This window comes from Heterocephalus glaber, unplaced genomic scaffold, assembly GCF_053883595.1.
Source record: "Heterocephalus glaber isolate CG9 unplaced genomic scaffold, H.glaber_assembly_v1.0 deba00001532, whole genome shotgun sequence".
In the NCBI taxonomy this organism is placed as follows: domain Eukaryota; kingdom Metazoa; phylum Chordata; class Mammalia; order Rodentia; family Bathyergidae; genus Heterocephalus; species Heterocephalus glaber.
In genome coordinates, this window is record NW_028258330.1 from 13,055,488 (window position 1) to 13,068,872 (window position 13,385).

Genomic DNA, 13,385 nt, shown 5'->3' on the forward strand with positions numbered 1-13,385 from the left:
TTAGGCTGGAGCAGATCAGGGCTTATTAACTTGTGGCCAATGCTAGAGGCAAAAGACAAAGAAATTGTTTCTGGGGGAAAACTCAATGGGCAAATAGAATGCAGTACCAGGTGAAACTTCTGGGCCACCATACCACCACTGCAGCACTAAGGTGAGCCAGGCAGGCACTAGCAGCACACCGTTCACCCCGTTGAAAAGAGAAGACACATAAACAAGTCTCAAAACCAGACTTCCAGATCACCTAAAGCAACCCCAAAGGGAAACAAGATGGAACAATCTGATACTAAACCACCTGGACTCCCTGAACTGGCAACAAAAGAGGATTTGGAAAAAATGAAGTCAAATAATTTCTCAGATAACAGCAGAGACTGTGCCCATAGTGCAAGACATGATTAATAAATCTAGAAAGGACACAGATTAAAAAATAGAGGAGCTGAGGACATGATAGAATCCCAACATAGGAAACAAATGGAATGCATAAAATAGATGCAAACAGATTTCCAGGAGATTAAAAACTTCACTGAAAGTTTATGCAGCAAAATGAGCCAATATGAGGTCAGAATTTCAGATATAGAAGATAAGATTGCAATTAGTGACCAGGAAAAGAAAATTTCTTTAAAATAGTAAGGGTCCATGCGACATCAATCCAGCAGCTGCTAGATGATGCAAAGAAGAATAACATAAGACTGATTGGAGTCAATGAAGAAACAGGAGAGAGTGCAGATGATATAAAAAAACTTTTCACAGAAGTGATGGCAGAAAACTTCCCAAGCAGGGGAAAAGAACTTGACATACAAATAAGTGAGGCATATAGGACTCCAACTAGCCTTGATCAAAAAAATCTTCACATAGGCATATAATAGGATTCCAGAAACCCAGCAGAAGGACAAAATTCCACAGGCAGTTAAAGAAACAAATTGCATACAAAGGAAAGCCCATCAGAATCACAGCAGACTTCTCAATGCAAACCTTCAAGGCAAGATGAGCTTGGAGTGATGTATTTCAAACCCTAAAGGAAAACAGCCTCCAACCCAGATTGATGTACCCTGCAAAACTGTCTTTCAAAATTGATGGAGAAATAAGATACTTTCATGACAAAGAGCACCTTAGGAACTTCATGAATACCAAATCAGCACTCCAAAAAATTTTAGACAATATCCTAGGAAAAGACGAGGATCACAATCCCAGGAAGCCCAGCAGAATGAATCCATCAGACGTGACAAGAAATTAAACACAAAGGGGTGAATCTAACAAACAGAAAAAGTCATGACAATGATGAGTCAATATGTATCGTTATAACCATCAATGTAAATGGTCTCAATTCACCAATCAAAAGAAATAGACTGGCAGAATGGGTCATGAAGCTAGATCCAACAGTATGCTGCATGCAAGAAACACACTTAATTAAAAGACAAACTCATAGACTGAATGTTAAAGGGTGGAAAACAACATTCCATGAGACAGGAACCTGAAAAAAAGCAGGAGTAGCTGTCCTCTTTGCAGATCAAGTGGATTTCAAACCAACACTGATTAACAGAGACAAGAAGGACATTACATCTTTGTAAAGGGAACAATCCAAGAGGAAGAGATGACAATCATAAACATATACACACCAAACATTAGTGCACCCAAATATATAAAACAAATACTAACAGAAATGAAAAATCAAATAAGCACTAATACAATACTAGTGGAGGAGCTCAATAACACACTGTCAAAAATAGATAGATCAACTAGACAAAAAATAAGCAACAAAATACTAGAAGTCAATCAAGCTCTTCAAGAAATGAACTTAACAGATGTTTACAGAGTCTTCCACCCCACAAAATCAGAATACACATTCTTCTCAGCTGCACATGGGTTGTTCTCTGAAATAGATCACATACTCACTCATACAACATGTTTAAGTAAGTGAAAGGGAATTGAACTTATCCCCTGTATATTATCAGACCAGGGTGTGAAGAAATTTGAGATCAATAGCAAAAGGAACCAAAAGAATTTAATAAACACATGGAAAGTGAACAAGACACTTCTGAATAACTAATGGGTCACAGAGGAAATTAAAGAAGAAATCAGACAGTTCCTTCAATTAAATGACAATGACAATACAACATATCAGAATCAATGGGACACAATGAATGCAGTTTTATGAGGTAAATTCATAGCAGTGAATACTCATAGTAGGAAAACAGAGCGAGCCCAATTAAACAACTTGATACTGAACCTCAAGTTTCTAGAAAAAGAAGAGCAGGACAAACCCAGAGCTCATACAAGTGAGGAAATAATAAAGATCAGAGCAGAAATCAATGCAATGGAGACTAAGAGAAAGATACAAAAAAATCAATGAAGCCAAGAGTTGGTTCTTTGAAAGAATAAACAAAATTGACAAACCCTTTGGCAATCTTATCAGAAAAAGTAAAGAAAAGGCCCAAATTCATGCAATTAGGAATGAAAAGAATGAAATTACAACAGACCCAGCAGAAATCCAGAAGATCATCAACACCTACTTCAAGAAGCTATAAGCCAATAAGATGGAAAACATATGAATTACCAAAGTTGAACCAAGAAGACCTAAAAATTCTAAACAACCAAATATCAAACAATAAAATTGAAAACATAATTAAAAACTTTCCAACTGAAAAAAGCCTGGGTCATGATGGCTTCACTGCTGAATTCTACAAGACATTTGGAGAGGAACTACTACCACTACTGTTTAAACTCTTCAAAGAAATTGAAAGGGAAGCAATACTCCCAAATTCATTCCTGGAAGCAAGCATCACCTTGATCCCCAAAGCAGAGAAAGACCCAACTGAAAAAGACAACTATAGGCCAATCTCACTAATTAACATAGATCCAAAAATCCTTAATAAGTTACAGGCAAATAGAATGCAGAAGATCATCAAGAAGTTCATACACCCTGACAAAGTGGGATTCATCCCAGGGATGCAGGGATGGTTCAACATATGCAAATCAATCAATGTAATACACTATATCAATAGAGCCAAGAACAAAAACCATATGATTATCTCCATAGATGCAGAAAAAGCATTGGACAATATCCCACATGCATTTATGATAAAAACCCTATAAAAATTGTAATAGACTGTCTCTACCTAAATCTGACAAAAGCCATCTATGAAAACGTAACAGCCAGTATCATACTAAATGGTCAAAAACTGAAACCCTTTACCCTAAAATCAGGAACAAAACAAGGATGTCCACTATTACCACTCCTGTTCAATAGTTTTGGAAACATTAGCCACAGCAATTAGACTAGAGAAAGTAATAAAAGAAATGAAGATAGGGAATGAAGAAATCAAATTGTCATTACTTGCAGATGACATGATACTCTATATAGAAAACTCGAAGAACTCCACCACAAGTCTTCTAGACTTAATAAGCAAATTCAGTAAAGTAGCTGGATACAAGGTCAACACACAAAAATCAATAGCTTTCCTCTACATGAACAACAGACTCACTGAGAGAGAAATAGGGCAAATAATTCCTTTCACAATAGCATCCAAAAACCTGAAATACCTAGGAATCAACCTAACAAAAGGAATCAAAGACCTCTTCTCTGAAAACTATAGCACTCTGAAAAGGGAGATTGAAGACTATATCAGAAAATGGAAAGACATCCCTTGCTCCTTGGTAGGAAGAATCAACATAGTGAAAATGGCCATACTTCCAAAACTGCTATATCAATTCAATGCAATCCCAATTGAAATCCCAGCAACATACTTCACGGACCTTGAGAAAACAATCCAAAAATTCATTTGGAACAGGAAGAGACCTAGAATAGCAAAAGTAATTCTAGGCAACAGAGATATGGCAGGGGTTATCACAACCCCCAACTTGAAACTATACTACAAAGCTACTGTGATAAAAACAGCATGGTACTGGCAAAGAAACAGACCTGAGGACCAGTGGAACAGATTAGAAGATGCAGAAACAACTTCAGACTCACTCAGCCACCTCATCTTCCACAAAGGAGCCAAACACCCTCAGGTGAGGAAAGATAGCCTCTTTAATAACTGGTGCTGGAAAAATTGGGTTTCAACTTGCCAAAGATTAAAACTAGACCTCTATCTCTCACTGTGCACTAAACTAAAATCAAAGTGGATTAAAGATCTAAATATTAAAACAGTAGCGCTGAGGGCCGCAGATTTAGCTCAGTGGTTCTGCAGCCTGCCTGGCAGGTGCAAGGTGCTGAGTTCAATCCCCTGTACCAAAAAGAGAACAAAAAACCAAAAACCCAATAAAACAGTAACACTGAACCGGAGAGAGGTTAAGTAGAACTCCTGAAGACATTGGTGCAGGAAAAGATTTTATGAACAAAATTTCAGTTGCCTGTGAACTAACCCAAACAATCAACAAATGGGATCTCTTCTTATTAAAAAGCTTCTGCACAGCAAGAGAAACCACCAACAGTGTGACGAGACAACCTACAATGTGGGAAGAAATTTTCACCTGCTGTTCCTCAGACAAAGATCTACTATCTAGAATGTATAAAGAACTTAAAAAATCAGACCTTCCAAATTTAAAGACCCAATCCAAAAACGGGTATCTGAAATAAACAGACATTTCTCAGACAAAGAAGTGGAAATAGCAAATAAATGTCTGAAAAAATGTTCAATGTCACTGGTCATTTGAGAGATGCAAATGAAAACAAGCTACAATTCCACCTCACCCCAGAGAAAATGGTTACTATCATGAAATCAACCAATAACAAATGCTGGTGGGGCTGTGGGGAAAGAGGAACATTGCTCCACTGTTGGTGGGAGTGTCGACTGGTGCAAGCACTGTGGAAATCAGTATGGAGATACCTCAAAGAACTAGGACTGGAAGTCCCATTTGACCCAGCTCTTTCCCTGCTGGGTATCTTCTCCAAAGAATTAAAAGAATCATACCACAGTGATATATGTGCACCCAAGGTCATAGCAGCACAATTTGTAATAGCTAAAACTTGGAAGCAGCCCAATTGTCCATCAACTGGAGACTGGATAAAGAAAATGTGTGTCTTTTAAAAATAAAATAGAGTACTACTCAGCTATAAAAAATGAGAAATTAGAGACATTTATAGCTAAATGGATGCACACTGAGGCGATACTATTAAGTGAATTAAATAGGACACACACATGTAAATACTGAATAGTTTCTCTAGTGTGAGAAGCTGAAATTGTAAATAAGGACTAAAAGATACAATAGATAATGTGAAATAGCAAGAAAAGGGGCTAAGGCAAAGGGGAAGTGGGAGGGGTAGGGGAAAGGAAAGAAGGGAATGGAATTAATATGAGAAAATGAAAAAATGGAAACAAAGTCTTTGTAAATAGGGAGGGATGGAGGGGTTGAAGGGAGGGAAGGGGAACAGGGAAAAAATAAGAACCAAGTGAGATTATGTAAAGGTGCAAATTTCCAATGATGAATGTCATTATACTGTATGCCTAAAATGTACCAATAAAATTAATTTAAAAAAAGAATACAGTACCAATTCAATCGACAAATAATTTTTAAGTTCCTATAGGACCTGGGGTTACTTCTTAAATAAAACAAAGTGACTCTCTTATGAATTTTGTATTTACATGGCGGAGATCTGTAATAAATATATGCAAACAAAAAATTCTACAATTGTAGGTAGCAATAAGTGCTATGCATTGAAGTAAGTCTGAGGAAAGTAGAAGAGAATTACAGACACAGTTTTTTAGATAATCTCAAGAAGGTTTTCTAAGGAGCGGAGGCTGAGGGCTGGAACAGGGAATGAGCCTTGCACAGATCTACTGGAAGAAGGAGTTCAGGCAGAGGGAACAGAAACAAGAGATTGAGTGGCACAGGCTTAAAACCAAGGGGTCACTTGTAGCAGCCCATATCCAGCTTTTGTTGAGCCTTTTGCAGTGGCCTGTACCTGGAAGGAAATGCCCCAGCTGTTTAAGCGTAGTTACATGCTACTCAGAGCCTGAGCATTGAGGAAACACTGATGTCATGCAAGCTCAGTAAATTCTTCCTACATAGATGGAGATTAATCCTTGAGATGTAGGTAAAGCCAGGCTGATTGGTGAATCACATTAGTTACCAAGAAGAATGTGGAGGCTCAGAAGCAGGAAGGTTCTGATTAGCTCAACTTTGAGGCCCTCTAGTTTTCAAAAGCCAGGGTCAGGTGACTTCTTTCTGTAAGTTCAAGGTGGGGGTGATTTTTCTCCTTTCCGCCCCAGGCTGCTGTCTAGGAGACTAGACTATAAGGTTTAATCTCCATGTGTCCAAATGGAGTTACACATAGACACACACACACACACACACACACACTCACACACTGCAATCCACTGTTTTCTTTTCTGGGGAAGCCAAGTGAGAGTAATCCGAAATCACTAAGAATTCCATGGTTTCTTGGGCCCCATAATAAGCAGAAATCTCTTCCTTGACTGCTGAGATTGCTTCAGGGCTTGATAATTCTGTTAGAGGAAACGGGTATTTATCCTTACATAATTGGAACTATTATTCCAGGGTAAGGCCTGCTTGCTGTCTGTGGGTTAGGAGTGCTTTGCTTTCTGGGATGGGATGGCCAAAGGATAGCGTTAACTCTGTTTTTCAGTGCAAGATCGGATGTCACCTCATCTCTTTGCTGAACAGAATGTCTTTTCTTCTTTTCTGATACTTTGGCCTATCCTTTGTGGACTTTCTTTGAGCATGAAATGCTCTTAAGAATGAGATTGCTCCACACCCTTCACTCCCACCTTCATGGTCTTGTCTAGTGTGTTTACCAGACCTTTGTTCTTCTGAGACATGCTAGAAATAGGTTTCTCTTGATCTTCTCATTGAATGCCTTTTGATAGTATCAATAAAAGTGCAACAAGACACTTCCATTGTTCTATAGACCTGCCTGTCATGATTTCTTCTTCCTTTCTGTAGTTCTTCTAATTCCAGTCAAGTTCTTAGTCTAAGGACCATACCCAGCCTATTATTTGGCTCCGGTAAACTTTTGTCTAGTGGTGTGGTCCACAGTTAAATTTAGAGGAAAGAAGTTTAGGCAGAGACTACGTTGGCTCACCAAATCCACTTTCTTTTTTTCTTGAGTATATAGCTGAACTTCTCTAGAGTTAGTTGTGGCCATGTGTCTACTACATTCAGTGGAATGTAGACCAGCAAATTTCCTTTGAGCTATCTTCCATTTTCTTTTTCCTCTGAATGCATACCTGCTGAATGCACAGGATTTTAACGAACTGAGATGGGGAGTGAGAGATGAAGGAATCTGGCCCTTATCAACAAGAAGAATACATAATGGACTGCATATGAATTAGAAATAAACTTGCATATCGATGAATTATAGCGGTGAGTTGTCATCCTCGCATCAGTTATATCCTAGGTATTATTATTGTAGAGAGGAGAAATTTGATGCATGAAGAATTAAGATTTAAGTCACGTGCTTCAAGTCACACAACTCTGACATTCTGGAGCCAGGTTTCAACCATAGACTCCAATGCCCAGGATTGTTGCTGCTCTCACGTGCCTGTAGGTCAGTCACATGCATGTGGTCCTGGAAGTCATACCAGGAAAGAGGAAGCAGGATAGGCAATGTACAAAATACTCCTGGACCTTCTGCAAGGCTTCCCTTGATCTCTAATTTCTCTAGTCTCAGATTAATTGTAGACTTTTTCCAGGGCTACATTAAAGTTTTAATTGCATATAATAGGAAGTACTTTGGATTTAGCAACAAAAGAATTCCTTTATTTTAGAATAAGGAAACAATGGGAGGAAATGGTACCAGATTTGGCCAAAAGACTGCTGGAAGCAGCAGCAAGCATTTGGATCAAATGTCTGTTTCATGGGTTGTCAAAGGCAGTAGAACAGCTCCAAAGCTCATTATCACTCAGATTCTTGAGGATTGCATGGTACAAGGAAACTGGAGGAGTGGAGGAGTGCATCTACACAGACAGGCTTGGAAAGGGGTATTAAAATATACAACTACAGGTGGGCCTAAGGGTCAGAAATGCCCTGCGGTTTGTGGGTACACACCCAGCTATTACCTGTGTGATGCTTTTATCTCCAACTAATACACCAGTTGGTGGGGTTTTATTTCCTTGTTGATTTTTGTGCTACACTTGGTGAGTCTTGGTAACTGTCAACAAAGATTTTGAACACTAATAAAGAGTCAGGTGCCAATGTGGTGGGCAATATGGATGAGCAGCTGGCATGGAGAGACCCAACCCATAAGGGATGATGGGGAGTGGGGACATTAGGTTAGGGAAAAGGGATAAGAAAAGGAATCTGATTGCTGGAGCTTCCATATTCAGTGCCCAAGAATTTGGCAATTGTAATATATGTTGGTAGATAGCCAGGGCCTCCTCACTCCTCAGCTACCATGAGTTTTGGCTGCCAAGGGCTTACAGAGAATTGCCCTAAATTGATACCCAGGTGGTTACACCCCTTACACCTTCCCACCCAGAGGAGCCTATAACAGTGACTAACTGATATATAGGTACAAAATGCCAGTCTTCTTGCCTTAAGGCAGGGACCATCAGGTCAGTATTGTGATTTATGCTCCAGAGCTTCTTGTGGAATCAAGGCAAGTTTAAATTTCACCCAAGCATACATCTTTGCCTTGCTTCTTTCCTTACAGATCCTACCTGTTTTCTTCCCATAAATACTTCTCCTGAGAAGCAATAAAACATGAGTGTCTGATTTTCCTTTTCTTGGGCTCTGTTTCTGGGGAATCTGACCTAAGATACTATTGAAAGTTTGAAGTCTCATTGTCTGGCAGGAGGTGGGCAGAGCTTTGAAACAAGGAGTCTGTAGAGAGATGGAGAGATGTGTATTCAAGGTTGCTTATCCTCCAGCTCTGTGTGGAAGATTGAAGGTAGAGGCTGAAGACATTTTGAAGAGCAAGTGTCAGGCTCCAGGATAAATGAGTGAACAGAGGATGAGTGTCAGGGCCTTAACCAGGGAAGTATGAATGGAACATGCAGGAGGAGAGCCAAAGCCAAACTCAGTGTTGGAGCCTGGGCCAGAAGAGCAGAGTGTAGGAAATGCTATGACTTCTTGGGCACACAGGAGGTCTGAGCTTATGTCTGATTCACCTGATCCTTGTTTTTTTTTGTGCCAAAGCCTATTCACTTACTAGTCATGTGAGTCTGGGCAAGTTAGTCTTCATATCTAAATTTCAGTTCCTCCAAAATAGCATGCAGCATGTACTCAAACAATAGTAACTCTTTTATTATATAAATATTATTCTAAACCACAGGTTATGACAAAATATTTTGCCTGCTATAGTGTAGACCTGGATTTCTAGAAAAAAACCACTTGTAGATCAAGATTTGGAAAGCAAAGAAATGCAAAGTGATAAGATACAGATTAGAGGCTGAAATAATGACCAGGCAACTAGAAAGTTCGGGATGTTGCTTCTGTAGTTACCTGTTGTTTTATATCTTAACACCTAGAAGAATAAACCAAAGTTGCTTTTGGACACGTTCAGAGCCTGTTTTAAAGGAAGTAATCCTCCACATCCTGACAGAAAGAGGAAAGGGGTGGGGGAGAGAGAGAATCACTAGGGCACTAGGGAGTTATAAGTCAAGAACACTCTTTGGCCAATATTAATCCAGAATTGTGCCCAAGAGGATCTATTGAGGACAGAAAGTTGGCCAGTCAATATTATTGACCTGAAGTCTGCAGTTACAGAAGTGTCTGCCTCACCACTTGGCAGACATTATATCCATAATGTCAGATTCCCAGTGCCCAAATAAAACTAGAAATTCTCAAAGATAAGAATGGCAGGAGTCTTTAGCTGCTCCAGTGTTCTTTCTTTAGCACCACTTTCTACTCTTTGTATATGGTTTATATCTATCTAGATGTTCCCCTGAATCCTCACATGCTCATAGGTGGACCTTTTGGGAGGTTATTGGATCATAGGGGAATGATACTCACTGGATTAATCCATGATGAGTTTATAAATGTGATGTTGGGAGGTGAAGCCTGGTTGGGGAGGTAGGTCACTGGGGTGTGGCCTGAAAGGTGTATCTCCTTTACCCCTCCCTTGATCTCTCTCTCTCTCTCTCTCTCTCTTTCTCTCTCTCTCTCCCTCTCTCCTTCCTGTCTGCCAGCCATAAGCTCTGGCATGCTGTCCTACCTTGGAGATAGCTGACTATGAACTGAAACCTCTACAATCTATGAGCCAAAATGATGCCTCCTCCTTTAATTTGCATGTATCAGATACCTTGTCTCAGCAACAAGTAACTAAGATAGTATATGTCTCACACAGAGTTGAATGGTCCTTATTTCAGAAGGTAGCTCCCAGAAGCAGACCGTGAGGTGAGTATTCAGCACAATTCAACTTATTGAGACAGTTTTCTCAGGTAAAAGTAGACCTAGAATGCAGAAAAGAGAAAATATGCCAGCCTCAGCCTGATCCCGCAGGGGGAGCTTTGGAGTAAAAATTACAGTTTAGATTTTGTCCCAACTCCAAGATGAAGGAGCTAGGTTTTCATTTTGCTGCACTAGTGACAATGGTCACTCTTGAGAACTGTGTGTCACATGTCATTACCTGGAAACATCAACTTAAAAGGAGGAAAGATTCCTTTCGGCTCAGAGTTTCAAAAGTTTTAATGTATGGTCATTTGGCTCAGTCACTGAACCTGTGGCAAGGCAGAACATCACGGTGGAGAATGTGTAATGGAACAAAGCTGCTCACCTCCAGCAGCTAGGAAGCAAAGGAAAAGGAAGAGACTGAGGTCCCCATATCCCCTTCAAGATCACGTCCTCAGTGACTTCATTTCCTCCCACTAGCCCCTACCTCCTACAGGTAACACCATAGGAAGGTGACCAAGACTTTACCAACTGGCCTTTGGAGAGCTTTCTGGATTCAAGACAAAGGAAGATAAAATCTCAGGAACTTTTGTTTCTGTGTAGCCATCCCAGTGGCACAAGCGTGCTTCTCGTAGAGAATCATAGAGATGGGTAATTAGAAGCAAAATATTTAGAAGGCAAAGAAAGGCACTTAAAATGGTCAAAGTAGATCTACAATGTAATGGTTAGGGTGGGGTTTCAACTTGATTGGCTGTGGGATCTGCCCCAGGTATTGGTGGAGCTTACTTCTAGGTGTGTCTGGGTAGGCCATAGAGGCACAGCCTTGGGGTCTATGTCTGGTCTCTCCCTCCTTCTACTCTGTCACTCTTCTCCTGCACTGCTTCCCAGACACCATGAGTTGAGAATCTTTGCTGAGCCATGCCCTCCTGCCATGATATTTCTGCCTTGGAGCCAGCCAAACATTGATTGAAAGTGTAAGCTAAATTAAATGTCTCCTACAGTTGTTGCCAGAGAAGTAGGCTTGTTGCTGTGACTGTACCTGTCATGTGGTTCAGAAACTTGGAACTTATTTGTGGGAGGACTTAAGAAAGGTTTGGAGATACAGGCTAGAGAAGCCCTAGAATGTTGTGAGCAGTGTTTGGTAAATAATACTGGTCAGAGCTCAGAAGACTACAATGCCGATAGGAATGTAGACAGTAAAGGTCAGACTCAAGAGGTTTCAATTGGGAACAAGGGCTCCACTGGAATTGGACTAGAAGGCAGATGTGTTACATTCTGGCAGAAAGTTTGTTTACATTTTGCCCATGACCTGAGATGTTACAGGAGACTGAAATTAATAGTGGTGGATTATTTAATCTGGTGGAGAAAATTCCAAGACAGTGTAACATTTAGGGTGTGGCATGGGTACTGCTGGCTGCTTTTAGCCAGATTTATACTGAGAATGTAAGGCAGTGCATAATTTTGTGGGAATGAAACAGAAGGTGCAGAGAAGGCTGCAGGAATTTGGAGATGCCAGGAGCATGGAATATCTGCCAAGGAAAGCTGTAGGCTGTGAACAAGCCAGCTCAAGAGGGAGGCCAAGTGGGCTGCAGTTGGCAAGGCCATAGGAGTGAGAGTGCCCAAGCTCTTTGGAATTTTACCACTCTGTGCCCTAGATGCCAGATATGGAGTTACAGAACTCAATGTTTGCCCTGCTGGGTTTCAGTCTTTCTTAGGTCTGATTCTTTTCTTACCTTTTGGAATGGGGAATGTTTACCCTATTCCATTGTACCTTGTTTTGTATTTTTATGGAGATTCACAACTAAGTATTTGCCTTGAGTCCAGAAGAGACTTGGACTTGGATTTTTGTAAAATGCTCCAAGTGCTGAGATTTTGGGGAGAGGATTATTGCATTTCTGGTTATATGCAGGATAGTGATGTTAGGTTAGGTGGAATTATGAACTTGCTATTGTCTTTATTTGGAGATTAAGTATAGTTTAAGGAGATGTGTTTGGATTGAAAATTTAAAAGGGGTGGGATGTAGTGGTTATGGTGGAGTTTCAACATGATTAGCTTTGGGATCCACCCTGAGTACTAGTGCAGGATACTTCTATATGCCCCTGTGTGGATAATGGAAGTGTGGCCTTGGGATTCATGCCTAGTCCTTGACCCCTTCTTCTATGCCACTCTCCTCTTGCTCTGCTTCCAAGCTGCCATGAACTCAGCATCTTTTTTTTCTGTCATGACCTTCCACCATGATCCTTCACCCTTGGAGCCAGTTGTTCATTAAGTAAAACCATAAGCCAAATTAGATCTCTCCTTAAATTATAGGTAGTAAGTATTGTGTCTACTGGTGGGAAAACTGACTAATATACAACAAAAAGTATGCTATCACTTACGATTATTTGAAGAGTGTAGGAAAGGCAAGTCATTTCTGCAAATACAGAGCTTATTCTATGTGTGTTAATGTAATAAAATAGAAAGGACATAGGATTTAGCATTAGAAAATGCAAGTTTCAGTTTTATCTCTGACTCATACAAACTGTGTAATCTTGGGTGGAACCATTTCACTACTCTGGGCCCCAGTTCCTACATTTATAAAATTGATTTATTATTTTGTACTTAAAGAAACAAATTGATATTATCTACTGGTGCCATTGACTTTTGATATATGTGTTTTAAAACCTTGAATAACACGTTAGACTTTTCAATTTTTTTCAGCATTTTTTCCTTATATTTCAAGCATAGTTTTAGCCACTTAAATATAGGACTGTCACTTTTATTCTATGTAATGTTCTTTTTATGCTTTGTGGATCGAATCCAATGTCAGCTAACATTAACGTTGCCACATCAGCTTTCTTTCAGGTAGTGAGTACCTTACTTATTTCTCCATTTCTTTTCTTTCTAACTTTTGGGATCATCATGTTTTAAATGTGTCTGTTGAAAACCACATATGGTTAGATTTTTAAAAGTTTGCTCTGATAATTATGTCTCTTTAGATGAGTTGAATTCCATTACATTTATTTTGATTATTGTTTTATTGGAATTATTTTATGCTTACCATGCCTTTATTTGCTTTTCTTCCTCCTTTCTTTTTGACTGACAATTTCTTTTTT

The 13,385-nt window shown here is 39.7% G+C and overlaps 1 long non-coding RNA gene across 2 annotated transcripts in view; it reads left to right on the forward strand.

Annotated features, from left to right (window-relative positions):
- LOC106009013 (uncharacterized) overlaps window positions 1-13,385 on the forward strand; it is a 249,399-nt gene that overhangs the window by 106,607 nt on the left and 129,407 nt on the right. The window lies entirely within an intron of this gene.